Source organism: Triticum aestivum, chromosome 5A (assembly GCF_018294505.1).
Source record: "Triticum aestivum cultivar Chinese Spring chromosome 5A, IWGSC CS RefSeq v2.1, whole genome shotgun sequence".
Classification (NCBI taxonomy): Eukaryota; Viridiplantae; Streptophyta; class Magnoliopsida; order Poales; family Poaceae; genus Triticum; species Triticum aestivum.
Window position 1 is genome coordinate 268802269 of NC_057806.1, and position 17928 is coordinate 268820196.

The window sequence follows — 17928 nt, forward strand, 5'->3', positions numbered from 1 at the left end:
CACATAACCTACATGTCTAAGACTAAAAAACAAATATATTTCCCCGTAAAATTTTCAAATAGAATGGAGAGCAAGGTAACTGATTATACATATAGATATAGATAAGCACCAGAAGCACCTGACTAATGAGTTCCAGGACCATATAGTCATAGCACTAACCTAAATGTCAGCCCCCATAGGTAGTTTTTAAAGCCTTAATGGTCTCACCTCCCCCCAATGACCAACCCAGCTTACATATTATGATAAAAGAAAATATCAGAGCGCTTAATTAAGTTTTATAGCTGTCGGAGTAAATAGCTATGGGTAGCCTAGCCGGCTTCCCCTGGCCCTTCTGAAAAAGTTACGAGCCCGCCCGGCTCTCAAGAATCTAAGACATCGGGCCGCCTTCTCCTAGCTGGCTGCAACCCAGGCCGGCTTTCGGAAGGCGGTCCGACTTTCTCCCTCATGAGAAGGCCGACTCCAAGAAGCCGGCTCTCCATAAAGCGGTCAAGACCGTACCCACAAAGTTTGCGCCCACCTAACGGCGATGAGACGGGGCGTGGCTACAGTAAATCCTGCCACCCCCGAATCTCGGAGCACGCCTGGCACAGTGCGCCGTGCGGAGTGGCCATGACCCGTCCGACGCGGCACTGTCGCCATGTTAACCCTGATGTCATCCACGATGGGCTACCAGTACGGCCCACGGGCGGTGGGTCCCTTCGGGCAGAGAGACACCCGAAGGCGGCCTGGCTTCCCCCAGTCGGCCCGAGACGGGGCCGGCTCCCCGCAGCCGGCTCGCTTCCCCCCTCGAAGAAGACGCCCCATTAAGGAGACAAGACGCGGTAAGGCTACGGTAACCACCCGCAGGACGGCGGCACTGTAGCCACGCTTACCTCGACGAAGCCCCCGTCATCAGGATGAGGCGATAGTAACCAGCCATCGACAAGACCCTTGGCAGTGGGGCCTGCCTGTTGCCAAGGAGTTGGTAGCCGGCGGGCCCCAGCAGCCGGCGCAGAAGCCGGCGAGCGCAGTCACAGACGGCTGAGCCCCGCGCCCAGCCGGATTACCATTGTATCCCCGGGGGGTAGGTCTATATAAACCCCCCGGTGCACCCATGCAAAGGGTTCGACCCCTTGCTAGTTCTAGACACCATACAAGGAGAAGAAGCAGGCTAGCCGTGCCCTTCTTCATCCTCCTCCCCGACCAGCTCAAGGAGCGCTGTGTAGCCACCTGATTCATCTAGTGAACATGCGGAGACCCCACAGAGCAGCAGTAGGGGTGTTATCTCCTCGGAGAGCCCCGAAGCTGGGTAAGATCCGCCGGCGTGCATGTCTTCGCCTCATCCCACTTCCAGGCACCGGCGATGTCTTACTGGTTCCCACAAAGATAAGCCACCCGTTGGCATATGTCGCACCTACCACCCGACATTTGGCGCCCACCGTGGGGCCAGGTGCACCGTCGTCGGGAGACCTGTTCTGGACGGGAACCTTATTCCTCCCCCGCGAGCGTAGCCAGCCCGGCATGCCCGATGGCGCTTGCCACGACGCGCCGCAAGGCGTCACCAGCATCTGTGCGGCAAGCGGCCTCGCCGATCTCCTCGACAAAACTCTCATCTCCGATGAGCTCGCCTCCGATGCGGGCACCGACCGCCTCGCCAACCTTCTCGGCCAGCTCCATGTCTCCAGCAAGCCCGCTGCGGACCTGGAGTCGGTTGGCCCCACCGACCCGAGGTCTGTCGACTTCGACACGGCCTCCTACGACACCTTCCCCACCAACGTCGCGATCTACAACGACCCGCTCCCTCGAGCCGACGGCTGCGATGCTGGCACCGCCGAAGTGATGGTTGTCGGCCACGGCGGCCTGACCGACGAGAGCGCCCACGACGCCTCGCGCGCGGCGGCCCACGACTTGTCCGTTCCCCTCCCGGCTGATGCCGGCGACGAAGCACTGGAAGCACGCCGCCTCGCCCTCCTCGCAGAGGGCCGGAGGCTGGCCTCCGTAAGACGCCTCACTAAGGCCTACCAGCGCGAAGCTGACCGCGCCGCCTTCGGCACGCCGGCCCCGCGCGGGCCAAGCCGGGCTGGCCTTGTCAAGCAACGCGGCGCCGTCATCGCCGACACGCTGGGAGTCGACCACCCGGTCTATGCCACGCCGCTCGAGAACTTGCGTGCCGCCCAGGCGGCCGTAGACGAGTTGGACGGCTTGGAGGCCGAAGACCTCCCCCACATGACCCGGCGCATCCAGCAACTGATCGACGCAGCCGCGCAGCGGCACGAAGCAGACGCCCGCGCGGGAAGCCCTCCCCCGCATCGAGATCACGGCGCGACGTCCCGGACACCGACTACGAGCAATACCCGCGCGCGACGCGAGAAGGAGTCGGCTGCCAGCCGCAGCCGGACCCGGATCTCCATCGAGCGAGACGCGGACGGTCATCCCCGAGCCATGGAATGGCGGGGCGACCCGCCTCCGTCTTCGCCCCGTGGAGAGAGATATCCCGCCTCGCCGCCAGTGGCGCACCCGACTCTCAGCGGCCGGCTGGGCCGCCGTGAAGGAATCGGCGAGAACGATGCCCGCCATCGGATTGACCGCCTGACGCGATCCCTGGCGTTGGAAGAAGAAGACGATGTCGGCCCGCCTTGTTTCGGCCCCCGCATCCGCGACGAGCCCTTTCCCAAAGGGTTCTCGCTCCCAAGAGACACGCCCAAGTACAACGGCTCTGTGAAGCCGGAAGATTGGTTGATCGACTACTCCACAGCGGTTAGCATAGCCAACGGTAACCGGCGCGTTGCCATGAAGTACGTGCCCCTCATGCTGCAAGGCACGGCGCGGACCTGGCTCAACAGCCTCAAGCCGCGCAGCATCAACAGCTAGCTAGATTTCACAGAAGCCTTCATCCGCAACTTCACCAGCACCTACAAGCGGGCTCCCAAGCCCAGACAGCTCTCCTTGTGTGTACAAGGCCCCGTCGAGTCCACTCGCGATTACCTCACGCGTTGGGCCGAGCTCCGCAACTCCTGCGAAGGGGTGCACGAGGTGCAAGCCATAGAATACTTCACAGCCGGATGCCGAGAAGGCACTCTCCTCAAGCACAAGCTCCTCTGCGACGAGTCGGCTACCCTCGATGAGCTTCTGGACATAGCGGACAAGTACGCCACCGCCGACTCCTCGATGAAGACCGAGCTTCGGGTAGACGCGTCCGGAAAGGTACTCAACCCGGCGCCCAAGACGCCGGCTGGGGATTCCGGCCGACACCCCAACTCGAACGACCACAAGCGCAAGGGCCCCGCGCCGCCTCCCGCCAGTCAGCAGGTGGCCACAGTCGAAGATGCGCCGCCTGAAGAACGACCGGCGCCCAAGAAACCCAAGGGCGGCAGGCCGGCTTGGCAGTCGGCTTTCTCCTACGAGCAAACTCTCGACGCCCCTTGCAAGTTCCACAGCGGCGCAAAGCCGTCCAACCACACGACCCAGAAGTGCAATTGGCTCACCCGAATCTCTAAGGGCGAGGGTCTCTTGCCGCCTCCGCCTGCCGGCCCGCCGCCTGCCGGCCCGCCGCCTCCGGCCGCTCGGCCCGCAGTCGGAGCCGTGCATGACGAGTTCCCCGACGAGCAAGCCATCTACATCGTCTTTACCAGCCAGCCTGAAGACCGGCGCAGCAAACGCCGAGAGCACCAGGAAGTCAGCATGGTCGCTGCCAACCCCGTCGGACACATGCATTGGTCAGAAAAGCCCATCAGCTGGAGCCAGGCCGACCATCCGGAGGTGATGCCGTCTCCCGGCTCTTATGCTTTGGTCCTAGAAGCCACCCTTGCAACGGACAGACGCGCCGCCTGCTTCTCCCGTGTGTTGATAGACGGCGGGAGCAGCATCAACATCCTGTATCGTGACACCCTGGAGAAGCTAAATGTCAAGACGAAGCAGCTCATGCCTACGCGGACAGTGTTTCATGGCATCGTACCCGGCCTGTCCTGCGCCCCCATTGGCAAAATCAAGATTGATGTACTTTTTGGGGACAAGGAGCATTTCCGCCAGGAAGCGATCTGGTTTGAAGTGGTGGACCTAGAGAGCCCTTACCATGCATTGCTTGGCCGACCTGCCTTGGCCAAATTCATGGCAGTTCCCCACTATGCATACCTCAAGATGAAGATACCAAGCACCAAAGGCGTCATCACCATAGCCGGCGATTATAAGAAGTCCTCCGAGTGTGCGGCGGCCAGCAGCCGGCTGGCCGAGTCCCTTGTGACTGCCGAAGAAAAGAAGATGCTGGACCGAGTCGTGGCCATAGCCGGCAAGCAGTCGGCCGTGTCCCCCGACCCCAAGGAGCACGATGCTCAAGGATCTTTCCAACCGGCCAAGGAGACGAAGAAGATACCTCTTGACCCCGAGCATCCAGAGAGGTTTGCCGTCATCGGGGCGAACCTGAACAGCAAATAGGAAGGCGAGCTCGCCGATTTCCTCCGTGAGAATCGGGACATCTTTGCATGGTCCCCCAAGGACATGCCGGGTGTTCCGAGGAAATTCGCCGAGCACAAACTACACGTTCGAGAAGACGCAAAGCCAGTCAGGCAACCCCTTCGCCGATTGTCGGAGGAGAAGCGCAGGATTGTAGGGGAGGAGATAGCCCGGCTCTTGGCGGCCGGCTTCATCATGGAAGATTTCTTTCCAGAGTGGCTCGCCAACCCGGTCCTTGTGCTAAATAAGAACAACAAGTGGCGCATGTGTATAGACTACACGAGCCTCAACAAGGCCTGCCCCAAAGATTCTTTCGCCCTGCCAAGGATTGACCAAGTGATAGACTCCACAGCCGAATGCGAGCTGTTGAGTTTTTTGGATGCTTACTTCGGATACCATCAGATAAAGCTAGACCCGGACGAACGCCTGAAGACCGCCTTCATCACGCCATTTGGAGCCTTCTGCTACCTGACTATGACATTCGGCTTGAGAAATGCCGGTGCCACTTTTCAGCGTTGCATGCAGAAGTGCCTCCTCAAGCAACTCGGCAGAAACGCTCACGTATACGTGGACGACATCGTGGTGAAGACGGAGAAGCGTGGCACCTTGCTGGGAGACCTCAAGGAAACGTTCGAGAACCTACGCCGGTTCCAAATCAAGCTCAACCCCGAGAAATGCGTGTTCGGAGTGCCAGTCGGCCAGCTCCTAGGCTTCCTGGTCTCCGAACGCGGCATCGAATGCAACCCGGTGAAGATCAAGGCCATCGAGAGAATGGCGATCCCCACCAAGCTTCGAGACATTCAGAAGTTCACCGGGTGCTTAGCCTCCTTGAACCGCTTCATCAGCCGGCTCGGAGAGAAGGCTCTCCCTCTCTACCGCCTCATGAAGAAGAGCACTCACTTCGAGTGGAACGACCAGGCCGACCAAGCTTTTCACGAGCTGAAGAAGATGCTGACCACGCCGCCTGTCCTCGCGGCGCCGACTGAGAAAGAGCCCATGCTCCTCTACATCGCTGCAACCAGCCGGGTGGTCAGCACCGTCATCGTAGTCCAGCGCCCAGAAGAAGGCCGAGCCCAGCCGGTCCAGAGGCCGGTGTACTATTTGAGCGAGGTACTGTCCGCCTCAAAGCAGAACTACCCGCACTACCAGAAGATGTGTTACGGCGTGTACTTCACCGCCAAGAAACTGAAGCCCTACTTTCAAGAGCATCCCATCACGGTCGTATGCACTGCCCCGCTAGCCGAGATCATAGGCAGCCGGGATGCATCCGGCCGGGTGGCAAAATGGGCCATCGAGCTGGCCCCCTACACAATCTTCTACCAGCCCCGCACTGCCATCAAGTCCCAAGCACTGGTCGACTTCCTCGTTGACTGGGCCGAGACCCAGTACCTGCCGCCGGCTCCCGACTCCACCCATTGGCGCATGCACTTCGACGGGTCCAAGATGCGCACTGGCTTGGGAGCCGGCATTGTCCTTACCTCTCCCAAAGGCGACAAGCTCAGATACACGCTCCAGATCCACTTTGCCGCCTCCAACAACGTGGCCGAGTACGAGGCGCTCATACATGGGCTCCGGCTTGCCAAAGAACTTGGCATTCGCCGGATCCTATGTTATGGCGACTCGGACCTGGTAGTCCAGCAATCATCCGTTGACTGGGACGCCAAGGACGCGAATATGGTGAGCTACCGCTTCCTGGTCCAACAACTCAGCGGATACTTTGAAGGATGCGAGTTCCTCCACGTACCACGAGCCGACAACGAGCCAGCCGATGCCCTGGCTCGAATAGGCTCCACTCGGCAAGCAATTCCAACCGGCGTCACTCTACAACGCCTCCTCAAGCCGTCCATCAAGCCATCTCTAGAATCCGATTCCATCTTCGTGCCGCCTAACCCCGACGCGGCCGGGTCCGGCTCGAAGAACCGAATAGGCGACCCCAAGACCCCCGTAGCCGGCCCGGCGACTTCGGCAGCCGGCTTGGGGACTTCGGCGACCGGCTCGGGGACTTCGGCAACCGGCCCGGGGACTTCGGCAGCCGGCTCGGGGACTGCGGTAGCCGGCCCGGGGACTGCACCAGCACTACAGCCGGCGGCCGACTCCGGCACCTCACCGCCCAGCCCGCCCACCCTGGTAGCAGTAGCCACATTGGCGGTAGGAGAAGTCGCGGATCCATCATGGGCTCAGTCCATCCTCAACTTCCTAGTAACCCAAGACCTGCCGGCTGACGAAATAGAAGCAAGACAAGTCCAACGCCGAGCCGGAGCATACACAATCGTCAACAGAGAAATACTCAAGCGCAGTGTCACTGGAATCCTCCAACGGTGCGTAGAGCAAGAGAAGGGCATTGCAATCCTCACAGACATTCACCAAGGAGAATGCGGCCACCATGCGACCTCAAGATCACTTGTCGCCAAAGCTTTCCGCCATGGTTTCTTCTGGCCAACTGCTTTGGATGACGCCAAAGAGTTAGTCAAGCGTTGCAAGGGATGCCAGCTCTTCATCTCCAAGCAACACATGCCGGCTTCGTCACTCAAGACCATTCCCCTCACTTGGCCCTTTGCCGTTTGGGGACTGGACATGGTGGGCCCATTCAAGACGGCGCGCGGCGGCATGACGCATTTGCTCGTCGCCGTGGACAAATTCACCAAGTGGGTTGAGGCAAAGCCGATCAAGAAGCTGAATGGGCCGACTGCCGTGACGTTCATCACGGACATAACAACTCGGTACGGCGTGCCGCACAGCATCATCACCGACAATGGCACGAATTTCGCCAAAGGAGCCTTGGCACGTTTCTGCGCAGCCCAAGGTATCTGGCTGGACTTAGCATCCGTCGCCCACCCGCAGTCAAACGGCCAGGTCGAGCGAGCCAACGGCCTCATCCTCTCCGGCATCAAGCCCCGACTGGTCGTACCTCTGGAGCGCTCAGCCGGCTGTTGGCTCGATGAGCTGCTGGCTGTCCTCTGGAGTCTACGCACTACACCAAACAAGTCAACCGGCTTCACCCCTTTCTTCCTTGTGTATGGTTCCGAGGCAGTCATCCCAACTGACATCGAATTCGACTCGCCTCGAGTAACCATGTACACGGAAGCGGAGGCCAAGGAAGCACGAGAAAACGGCGTCGACCTACTGGAAGAAAGCCGGCTGTTAGCCCTCAGCCGGTCTGCAATTTACCAGCAGGGTTTGCGCAGCTACCACAGCCGGAAGGTCAGGCCAAGATCTTTCCAAGAGGGCGACCTTGTGCTCCGGCTGATCCAGCGAACAGCCGGCCAGCACAAGCTCTCAGCCCCTTGGGAAGGCCCTTTCGTCATCAGTAGAGCTCTAGGCAACGACTCCTACTACCTGATCGACGCACAGAAGCCGAAGGCACGCAAGAGAGACAACTCCGGCAAGGAGTCGGAACGGCCATGGAACGCCAACCTCCTTCGAAGATTTTACAGTTGAAAGGCAGTATGTATCACGCTAACTTTTGTATTAAGTACAAGATAATAGGCTCCCCGAGGAGGGCTCGGGGACTGCCATCCCTTATTTATGAATGAAAAGTATCACGCTCATGACCTTGTTGTATCATTTCCTTATTCCGTCCGGCACCGAGTTCGACTAGTCGGCTCGGGGACTGGCCGACTGGAGTTATGTTAGAAGTCCTACCCGCAGTCAGACAAGTAGTGTGCCGGCTCTCAAGCCTTCTCTTGCCAAAGTCACAGTTCGAAGAACCGGCTGTCCGGCTGGCAAGAGTTAAAGGTAGGAACGACCACCCACACGAAAAACGGCTAGGGACTAACGGACTGATATAACAAAAGCCGGTTTTTTCTCACGCCGCCGACTGGCTACCAGAGTAGCCGGCCGGCCGTTTCCATTCACTTTACTTTAAATCCAAGAAAGCTCAAGTACTTGCCTCCCCAAAGAGGGAAGGCGGCAAAGGAAAAAGCCTAAGGATAAACAAGCATACGCGAATGGAAACCAAACATGCACATAATAATATTTACATCAAAAGACCTCCGAGAGGCCAGCATTCAACATAGTTTGGATACACCCCCAGTGGGTGGAACTGCAAAAACTTAACAAAGATTGTTCAAAGACAACAAAGCAGGAGAGATAAAGACGGCAGGTCAAGCTGGCGGAGCGGCCGACGAGCCAGACTGGTTGGCGGAGACGGTCGTGCCGGCTGAAGGAGCGGCCGGCTGACGAACTTCGGCTTGGTCGCCGCCTCCCGCAGAGGGCGCGCTTCCACGCGCCTCGTTGCTGGAGGCACGGTCGGCCTGAGGTCGGCTGGTTGTTCCACCAGCCGGCTCGACGTCTTCGCCGTCCTCGTCTTTGTCTTCTTCGCCCTCATCGCTGGAGGCAATCTCCTCCGCCGAGTCCTCGCTCACCGCCGGGTTCAGCCCGAACCACTCCTCCGGCTGAGCAACACCGTCATCATCGATTTCGGGTGCGAAAACGCTGATGTCGGTGCACTCGGCGATCATCGAAGCTCGCTGAGCGATAGCCGGCCTCACCTCCTCCAGCTCCGCGTCGGCCTCCATCCGCCAAGTGCGCAGCTGGTCCAGGCTCAGCCCTGGGTACCAAGCCCGAACGAATTCCAACGCCCGCCCGGCTCTGAGCCGGGCCGCTGATGCTTTCCAAGCCTCGAAGCGACCAACTGTGACTTCCAGCCAGTCGGCAGTTCGGCTTGGGGTGCGGGGGATCGTCTCGCCGGGCCAGAGGGCGGCCAACACTTGCGCCCCGGCACGTTGGAGCCGGCGAAGCATCCGATGACCTGGCTGTAACCGTGCCTGGACTGCCAGGAGATGCTCCTCAAGGGTCCGGTTTGCATCCGGCGCAATGTCGGCCCCCGCTTGACAGCGCGCCTCGCGATGGGCCTCAATGCTTTGGGCGGCGAAGGCAGAGTAGCCCGGGAAGTAATCTGCAAAACCTCAAGATAAGTCAAAAAACCCAAGCGGCAAGGGGCAGGGGAGGGCCGAGGAAGGCAGCTTACCGTCGATCAAGTCCTCGATCCGGCCGAAGCCTTCGTCCAAGCCTTGCCGGGTCTCAGATCAGGTCGCCGCCGCCATCTCATACTCCACCAGCAAGGTGGCTTCACTTTCCCGCGCCGCCTGCAGGGCCGCCTTGTGGCTTTCCTCTTGGTCGGCCAGCTTCTTGGCCAGGCGATCCCGTTCCTGGACCAAGGCAGCGCACTCGGCCTCTTTGGTGTAAAGGGCGGCTTTCGCTTCGCCAAGCTCCTTCCTCAAGTCGGTGTTGGCCCCTGAAAAAAAATCAATAAGAAAAGAGTCGTCAAGAAAGATCCGACCCGACTGCGCAGCAGTCGGCCCGAATCTCGGGGACTACACCCAGTGGGTGCGCTGGCGTGCCCCCACAGGAGACAGACAAAACCAAGTACTTACTTCGGCTGTCGGCCAGGTCGTCGGTCCGCCGGCTCAACTCTCGAGCCTGGGAGTCAAAGGCGGCAGCACGAAGGTTGTGGTATTCCTGAAAATTCAGAAAAAAGCAAAGTAAGATAGCCGTCAAGAAAGATCCGACCCAACTGCGCAGCAGTCGGCCCGAATCTCGGGGACTACACCCAGTGGGTGCGCTGACGCGCCCCCACGGAAGAAATCAAGAAAGCAAAGCAGCCAAGAGCGAGGGACTCACCCGGATAGTGGTTCGCGTTGACAAGAACTCTTGGTTGAGCTGTTGCAGCAGGGCGACTTGAGCCTGTAGCCAGCTCCGGACCCCTTGAGCCGCCGCATCCAGCTCGCCAGTCCCCCCGCTGGGAGTCCATTCGGACACGGCGGTGATGGCCGCCTCCAGATCTCCCGCCGGCTGGCCTGCGCCCGCGGCTCGGCGCAACTCCAGCGGAGCGGCGCCTCCCCCAGCACGCCGGCCCGTCGCCAGCTGCACCTCGAGGCCGGCTCTGCTCTCCGGCTTACCTTCGGCCGGCTCCTCTAGTGCCGCTGACGATTGACCGCCTTGGCCCGCTCCGGTTGGCGCCGCAGGCGGCGCTCTCCCCGCCAAGGCCACGGGGTCCTCCTCCCTCTCCAATAGCGGCGGGTCTTGGATGATTTCCTCCGCCAAGGGCAACGGGGTGTCGGGGGCTACGGCTTGGAGAGGAACGGCGAGCAGCGGAGGCTGGCTGCGCGAGCTTTCCGCCTCCGTCTCCGCGGTAGCCGCCTCCCTCTGGGCCTTGGCTACCGTTTCGGCCTGCTCCTTCGCCGCCTGGGCGGCCGCCTTCTCCGCCGCCTCGCGCTCCTCCCGCGCTTCGCGGGCGTTCAGCTGTGTGGCCTCCCTAAGATCGGCGCGGGGGTCCACGCGGCGGGAGCTCGAAGACCCTCCAGCCGGCCCCATGATGGAGCCGCCCGGGCCCCGCTCAAGGGAAAGCGATGCCCTGTCCAGCAAGCGAGGAAAAGTTAAGAAGACATTCGAAAAAAAAGAGAACAATAACGAGAATGCGGCAAGGTAACTGAAGACTTACGCCGAGACCGCCTGGGGCTGTTTCACAGCCTTGCGGAAGCGGGCCGCCTTCGCGGCCACCTCATCTTGCTTTGTCGCCGCGGCGGAAGGCTTGGACTTCTTCGGCCGACTGCCGAAGAGGCCTAGAGCGGCCAGACGCTTCTGCGCGCCGCCGACAGCCGGCGCGACAGACGAGCCCGCGCCCTGTTGGTCGGCCGCCGGCTGGCGACGCGGAGCGGCTTCGGCTTCGAAGTCGTCCGGCCAATCCTCGAAGCTCGTGGTGAACCTTGAGCCTCCGGGCTCGGCACTGTCCCCCACGACAGCGTCTTCCATGGCGGCTGCCCCCAAGTCCGGGTCGTCAACGTCATCCACCATGCGGTCGGGGGCGTACTGGCGTTCAATCCCTGCCACCCCGGTCGGCGGCGCAAGAAGAGGGTTCTACTCAAAGAACCGACTGGTCAGAAGCCGGCCGTCCCGAAGCCGGCTGACGACAAAAAAGAAGATAAAGAGAGAAACTTACCACAGGTGGAGGATTGGCACGAGAATACGGCGCCTTGTCGTATTGCCAGTCCCCGCCGAGCTTGCAGTTGGCAATATAATTGACCATGAGCGCCACCTCCGCGTGGGGCATCTCCCATGTGCTCAGCCGGCTTGGGTCGAAGCGGCCGCTCATCTGACACATCATGTGGGGTCGGCTTTGGAGAGGAAGGATCCGACGCTGCACGAAGGCGGCCACCAAGTTGGCCCCGCGCAAGCCTTCCGACTGAACCAGCACCCGAAGCCGGGAGATGGCGGCATTCCCGGCCGAAGACAACGACCGGGACCGGAAGCTCCACGAGGGCTGCCTCCCAGCCGGCGGGCCGGCTACGTAAGCCGGCAGGTTGATGTAGTCTTCTTGCTCGGCGACGTTCTTCACATAGAAATAAGATCTCTGCCAGACCTTTACCGACTGGATCAGGGGGATGGGCGGGAACGGATTGTTCTCGCTCGCCCTCCTCATGGCGATGAAGGCTCCGCAGGGAGCGGGCACGCCGGCGACGACTGTGCCGAGCTTGCTCTGGAAGAACTCTCCCCAGAGCTCCAGCGTGGGGAGCAGCCCCAAGAAGCCTTCGCAGAGGGAGACAAAGGCCGACAGCAGCATCACCGCATTGGGCGTGAGGTGATGCGGCTAGAGGTGGTAGAAGTCGAGGAAGGAGCGCAGAAACCCGCTCGCCGGGAGGCCGAAGCCGTGCAGGCAGTGCGAGCGGAAGACGACCCGCTCGCCCTCCTCCGGCGCCGGCGAGATCTCCCTCGCGGGCGCCAGGCGGACCTGTACGCGGTCGGCGCCGGGCAGGCGCCGGGTCTGGCGAAGGAACTCCACGTGGTCTTCATGGACGTTGGAGCCGTCCCAGGAGCTTGACAACGCCATGGGAGCGAGGTGGCGTGGAGACGCGACGGCGCTGAGACAGGAAGCTGCGGCGGCAGCGAAAGGAAGAAGACGAGGGTTAGGAAGGGCGGAGCGGGAGGGAGCGTGCGAACCTCTGTCGCTCTCCCTCCTCCCCCTACTTATAGGCTCACGTGGCAGAGCCGAGGAGGCGCGGCGTGGGGAAGCGTGGGGATCGATCGCGCCCACTCCCCACGTCCCGCGATTATCGAGCCTTAACGGCAAAACAAAACTGCCTCGAGAAGGCGAGCGGCCCCTGTGGGCCACGGAAGATCCGCGCCCGGACCAAGGCTCACGAGTGGCGGGCCCGGGCCTGCGGCGGCGTCCCGTCGCGCGCGTGCGCTCGCAGGATCTCGCCGCCACGTGGCCGCAGGGGGGCCCGTAGTCGGCACGCGGGTTGCCCCCCTCCTCTCGCCTACAAGACGCGGGGCTTTCTGAAGTCGGCATACGCCCGCTAAACCGGCTCTTCAGGATGGAAAGCTGACCAAGCTTCTTGTCCCCCTGCTCACCTCGGAGCTCGATCAGCTTCGGGGACTACTGTCGGAGTAAATAGCCATGGGTAGTCTAGCCGGCTTCCCCTGGCCCTTCTGAAAAAGTTACGAGCCCGCCCGGCTCTCAAGAATCTAAGACATGGGGCCGCCTTCTCCTAGCTGGCTGCAACCCAGGCCGGCTTTCGGAAGGCGGTCCGACTTTCGCCCTCATGAGAAGGCCGACTCCAAGAAGCCGGCTATGAGAAGGCCGACTCCAAGAAGCCGGCTCCCCATAAAGCGGTCAAGACCGTACCCACAAAGTTTGCGCCCACCTAACGGCGATGAGACGGGGCGTGGCTACAGTAAAGCCTGCCACCCCCGAATCCCGGAGCACGCCTGGCACAGTGCGCCGTGCGGAGTGGCCATGACCCGTCCGGCGCGGCACTGTCGCCATGTTGACCCTGATGTCATCCACGACGGGCTACCAGTACGGCCCACGGGCGGTGGGTCCCTTCGGGCAGAGAGACACCCGAAGGCGGCCTGGCTTCCCCCAGTCGGCCTGAGACGGGGCCGGCTCCCCGCAGCCGGCTCGCTTCCCCCCTCGAAGAAGACGCCCCATTAAGGAGACAAGACGCGGTAAGGCTACGGTAACCGCCCGCAGGACGGCGGCACTGTAGCCATGCTTACCTCGACGAAGCCCCCGTCATCAGGATGAGGCAACAGTAACCAGCCATCGACAAGACCCTTGGCAGTGGGGCCTGCCTGTTGCCAAGGAGTTGGTAGCCGGCGGGCCCCACCAGCCGGCGCAGAAGCCGGCGAGCGCAGTCACAGACGGCTGGGCCCCGCGCCCAGCCGGATTACCATTGTATCCCCACGGGGTAGGTCTATATAAACCCCTCGGTGCACCCATGCAAAGGGTTCGACCCCTTGCTAGTTCTAGACACCATACAAGGAGAAGAAGCAGGCTAGCCGTGCCCTTCTTCTTCCTCCTCCCCGACCAGCTCAAGGAGCGCTGTGTAGCCACCTGATTCATCTAGTGAACATGCGGAGACCCCGCAGAGCAGCAGTAGGGGTGTTATCTCCTCGGAGAGCCCCGAAGCTGGGTAAGATCCGCCGGCGTGCATGTCTTCGCCTCATCCCGCTTCCAGGCACCGGCGATGTCTTACTGGTTCCCACAAAGATAAGCCACCCGTTGGCATCTGTCGCACCTACCACCCGACAATAGCCGAGATATATTTTTCAAGGCTAACCTTCTCATTTCGGACATGGATGTCCACTTGCTCAGCACCAGATTGCAGAGTCCCAAAACTTTTAGCAGCGAGTATAGATGAATCAACTACATCAACCTGTGAAAGGATGTGATTTAATTTGGATCAGCTTCATCATATTTCACAATCTGGATTTTAGCATCTGAGGTGATCTGCAGGCATCTGATAGTTTCCGTAGATTTACCAATCAAAACACCTAGCTACAGTACACTTCTTCCGCATTTAGCTAACAACTTAGCTTCACAAAATGGAGAACTGGTCTGAAAGTGAATGTCAACATGTCAGTTCTGATTTATGAGACTAATCACATCCTCCACAACCTTCTCTATCCCCCAAATTACACAAAGACAAACCATGCTTTTCTATCTGAAGCATCAGAAATAACAATATCATTTACTCCATGTATTCCATTAGGGATGAAGCAGGCCTACAGGGAGGAGGTACGAAAGGAGCCACTTCTGGCTCGTTCAAGCCCAGGAAGAGATGTTCTTGCATCTGTTATAGCTTCTTCGTTCTGTTCCGTAAAGAAAAATTGTATATCAGAAAAACAAAACCAGAGAGGCTATCTTGATGCAGTCGTAGGACCTCTGAATTTCGATAACCATTCATCCATATGTTTACTTTATAATAAAACAAAGTATGCAAACCAATTACAGGAATATCGCTAACAAAGTACTCCCTCCGTTCCGAAATATAGGTCGCTGGGGCTTCTGTTCCGACAAGGTGAAAACGTGACAATTGACCTGAATACCCCTCGTTCAAAATTTGAATCCCCGATCGATCGTCTTCCACCTTCGCTTCCGCCCTCCACCTCCACCTCCGCCTCCGCCTCCGCCCTCCACCTCCACCCTCACCTCTGCCCTCCACCTCCACCTCCACCTCCAGCTCCACCTCCACCTCCATCTCCACCTCCACCTCCACCTCCACCTCCACCTCCGCCCTCCACCTCCTCTGCCCCCTGCCCCCTGCCCAGGCGCTACCGCCGCTGGAGTAGAGCTGGTACTCTGCTGCCGCCCACGCACAGGGGCTCCTCCTGGCCCGCGCCCAGGTGGAGGCGAGCACAGGTTATTCCTCCACCTCCACCTGCGTACCCACCTCCGGCCACTACATCCAGGCGCAGGCGCTCCTCCTCTCCCACGTCCAGGGGCTGCTGCTGGGCTCGGCTGCTGCTGGGCAGGTTCATCTCCTCTCTCTGATCATTTGATCCTCTGCTGGAGTACATCTCTCTGCTGTCGCTGGAAACAAACTGCAAGCATAAACAAAACTCAAGTGATTCAAGAGATGTACTGATTCAAGTGTAGTCAAGAGTATAACTGAATTTGGTAGAATAATTCAGAGAAACCACTAAGTTTGAACTAATAATTTGATTTAAGTGATAGAGTACTGATGGAGTAAGTAATTTGAACAAAAGGACTAGCAAATCATAACCGTGGCATTTCAGATAATAGGAGTAGCAGATCATAAACTGTAGCAAATTTTGTCAGTAAACTGAATACTCCCAGCAAATTTTGTTATGCACTGGAGTTCCCAGCAAATTTTGTTTACCTAACTGGATCCGAGCAGTGACTGTGATAACAAGTCTCCTTGAACCTGATAGTAGTCAGTGTGGAGCTCTTGTCAACAAACTCCCTGATACAAACATCACCATCCAACCAATCATGGCAGCCAGGCAGGCAAAGTAACCCAAAATAAGATGGTAGCTGGGTGTTGGTCCAGGCAAGCAGTGGATGATGATATTGAGATGGTAGGTGCAACCGAATGGAGGAAAAAAGAGTAATGTCGGCCTATCTGGCATCAAAACGGCATAAAAAACAAGGCATCTGCTACAGAACCAGCATCTCCTACAAGCATGCTGAAACGGCCTATCTGGGAACTTTGAACCTGATAGAGGTCTTGCTGACATGCTCTTTGAATATCTTAAGCATATGAATACCTTGCTCAAGGTTGATCTGAATTGTCGACAAAAAGGAGTAAATAGAACAATAAGGTACGGCCTATCTGGGATGTCAGAGAACCAGAAAATAATAAACATTCATCGACACTTACATCCTGTGTGTCACAGCTGTTTGTGACCAGTTTGCCCTCGTTGTTCTCTAGGATGATGTGCTTGAGAATGTTGTTGGGAACATCCTTGACAATGTGCCACTTGACAGAGAATTAACCATTCCACTTGTCTTGTTGCCAGTACTCTAGAGTTTTTTCAAAATCAACAGGACCAGTCATTTCAGCAACACCAACAAACTGTCCACTTGTATTCACCTGAAAGTTTGTAAGAAAGGAGATTCAATTAGCCCAAGGAAATCAAACTGAACATTCATAAAAGCAATAGCAAGTGTTGAGAACGTCCTTACTGAGAAAAACAAGAATACAGGGCAGCTAGAGCCCTTTGCCTAAGCTTCTTGATAAGCAACATCAAGCTTCTTATTTCCATTGGTGGTACTTGCCCACACATTGTATTTTATACTCTTATGGATATCATCCTCGCTGGATGGTTTGATATCATTCACACTTTATTACAGTTAAAAGTACTCTAAGCACTTTATTACAGTTTGTACTCGAAGCACAAGTATTAAAATTACTCCTACTCTTTATTACAGGTTATATTCCAAGCACAAGAGTAGTACCTGAAAGCAACAGAAGATGGTTGTCCCAGACCTCAACTGCACTCCACCTGCAGAAGATGAAATGGATGGTGATGATGCAGGAGTACAAATGGATGATGATGCAGGAGTACAAATGGATGAAGATGCAGGAGTACAACATGCAGGTACAACTACAGTGGCATTTCAGAAATTTTCAGTTAATGATGGAAGAAAAAAATCAGTTAAATTACAGAATACAGTTTGATGATATGATGATATACTCATTTGAGCATTTGATGATATGATCATATCATCATTTGATCATTTGATGATATGATGATATAATCATTTGAGCATTTGATGATATGATCATATCATCATTTGATCATTTGCTTATGTTCATTTGACCATTTTTCCTTTGATCATTTGATCATTTTTCCTTTGTTGTATTTCTTTGTGCAGGTGTTGAGCAATCAGTTAAAAAAAGGGATGGCCTCGATGACAAGCAAAAGTATGCTGCTTATGTTGCAATGCACACACTTTGCATGAGTAGAGGGGGCAAATTCGAAAGAGATGACAGGAAAAAGATTGCCAGTTTCTTTGGAGTGGGTGTATGGAATGTACAAAGAGTTTGGAAGAAAGCAATGAAGCAAATTGCTAACGGTCAGGAGGTGGATGTTTTAAGTGAGAGAAAAGGGAACTGCGGAAGAAAGCCAAAAGACATCAATCTAGATCAAATACCTACCATCCCACTTAACAAGAGGTCTACTATCAGGTCACTTGCTTGGCAACTCGGGTGCAGCCCTACGACACTCCATCGGAATTTCATGCTGAAGTTGATAAAGAGGCACACAAATTGCTTGAAGCCAGCTCTGAATGAAAAGAACAAGAAGGATAGAATGAAATTTTGCTTGTCAATGCTCGATGAGACAACAACACAAACTGAAAGGCCAAAATTCAAGACCATGCACAACATTATTCATATTGACGAGAAATGGTTCTATATGACCAAGAAAAAAAGAAACTACTATCTGTTGTATGGGGAGGAAGAGCCTACAAGAACTCTGCAAAACGGCAGTTGTATTGGAAAGGTTATGTTCTTGACAGCTGTTGCTAGGCCGAGGTGGGATAATGAAGGAAATGTGACCTTCTCTGGCAAAATTGGAATTTGGCCGTTTATGAAAGAAGTTCCGGCTCAGAGGAGAAGCGACAACAGGCCCAGAGGAACATTGGAGACAAAGTCTATAAAAGTCAACAGGCAAGTAATGAGAGAGTTCATGATAGAGAACCTACTGCCAGCAATACAAGCATATTGGCCTGAGAATGATGCTGGGCAA

General features: G+C 57.2%; 1 long non-coding RNA gene across 1 annotated transcript; it reads right to left on the reverse strand.

The window, feature by feature from the left end:
* Positions 1-15166: 15166 nt before the first annotated feature.
* LOC123102939 (uncharacterized) lies at positions 15167-16614 on the reverse strand. The gene is made up of 3 exons (XR_006449509.1): positions 16361-16614; positions 16056-16268; positions 15167-15958 (listed from the first exon to the last, which is right to left on the reverse strand). It is a non-coding gene; the product is annotated as an uncharacterized lncRNA (long non-coding RNA).
* Between the last annotated feature and the right edge of the window lie 1314 nt (positions 16615-17928).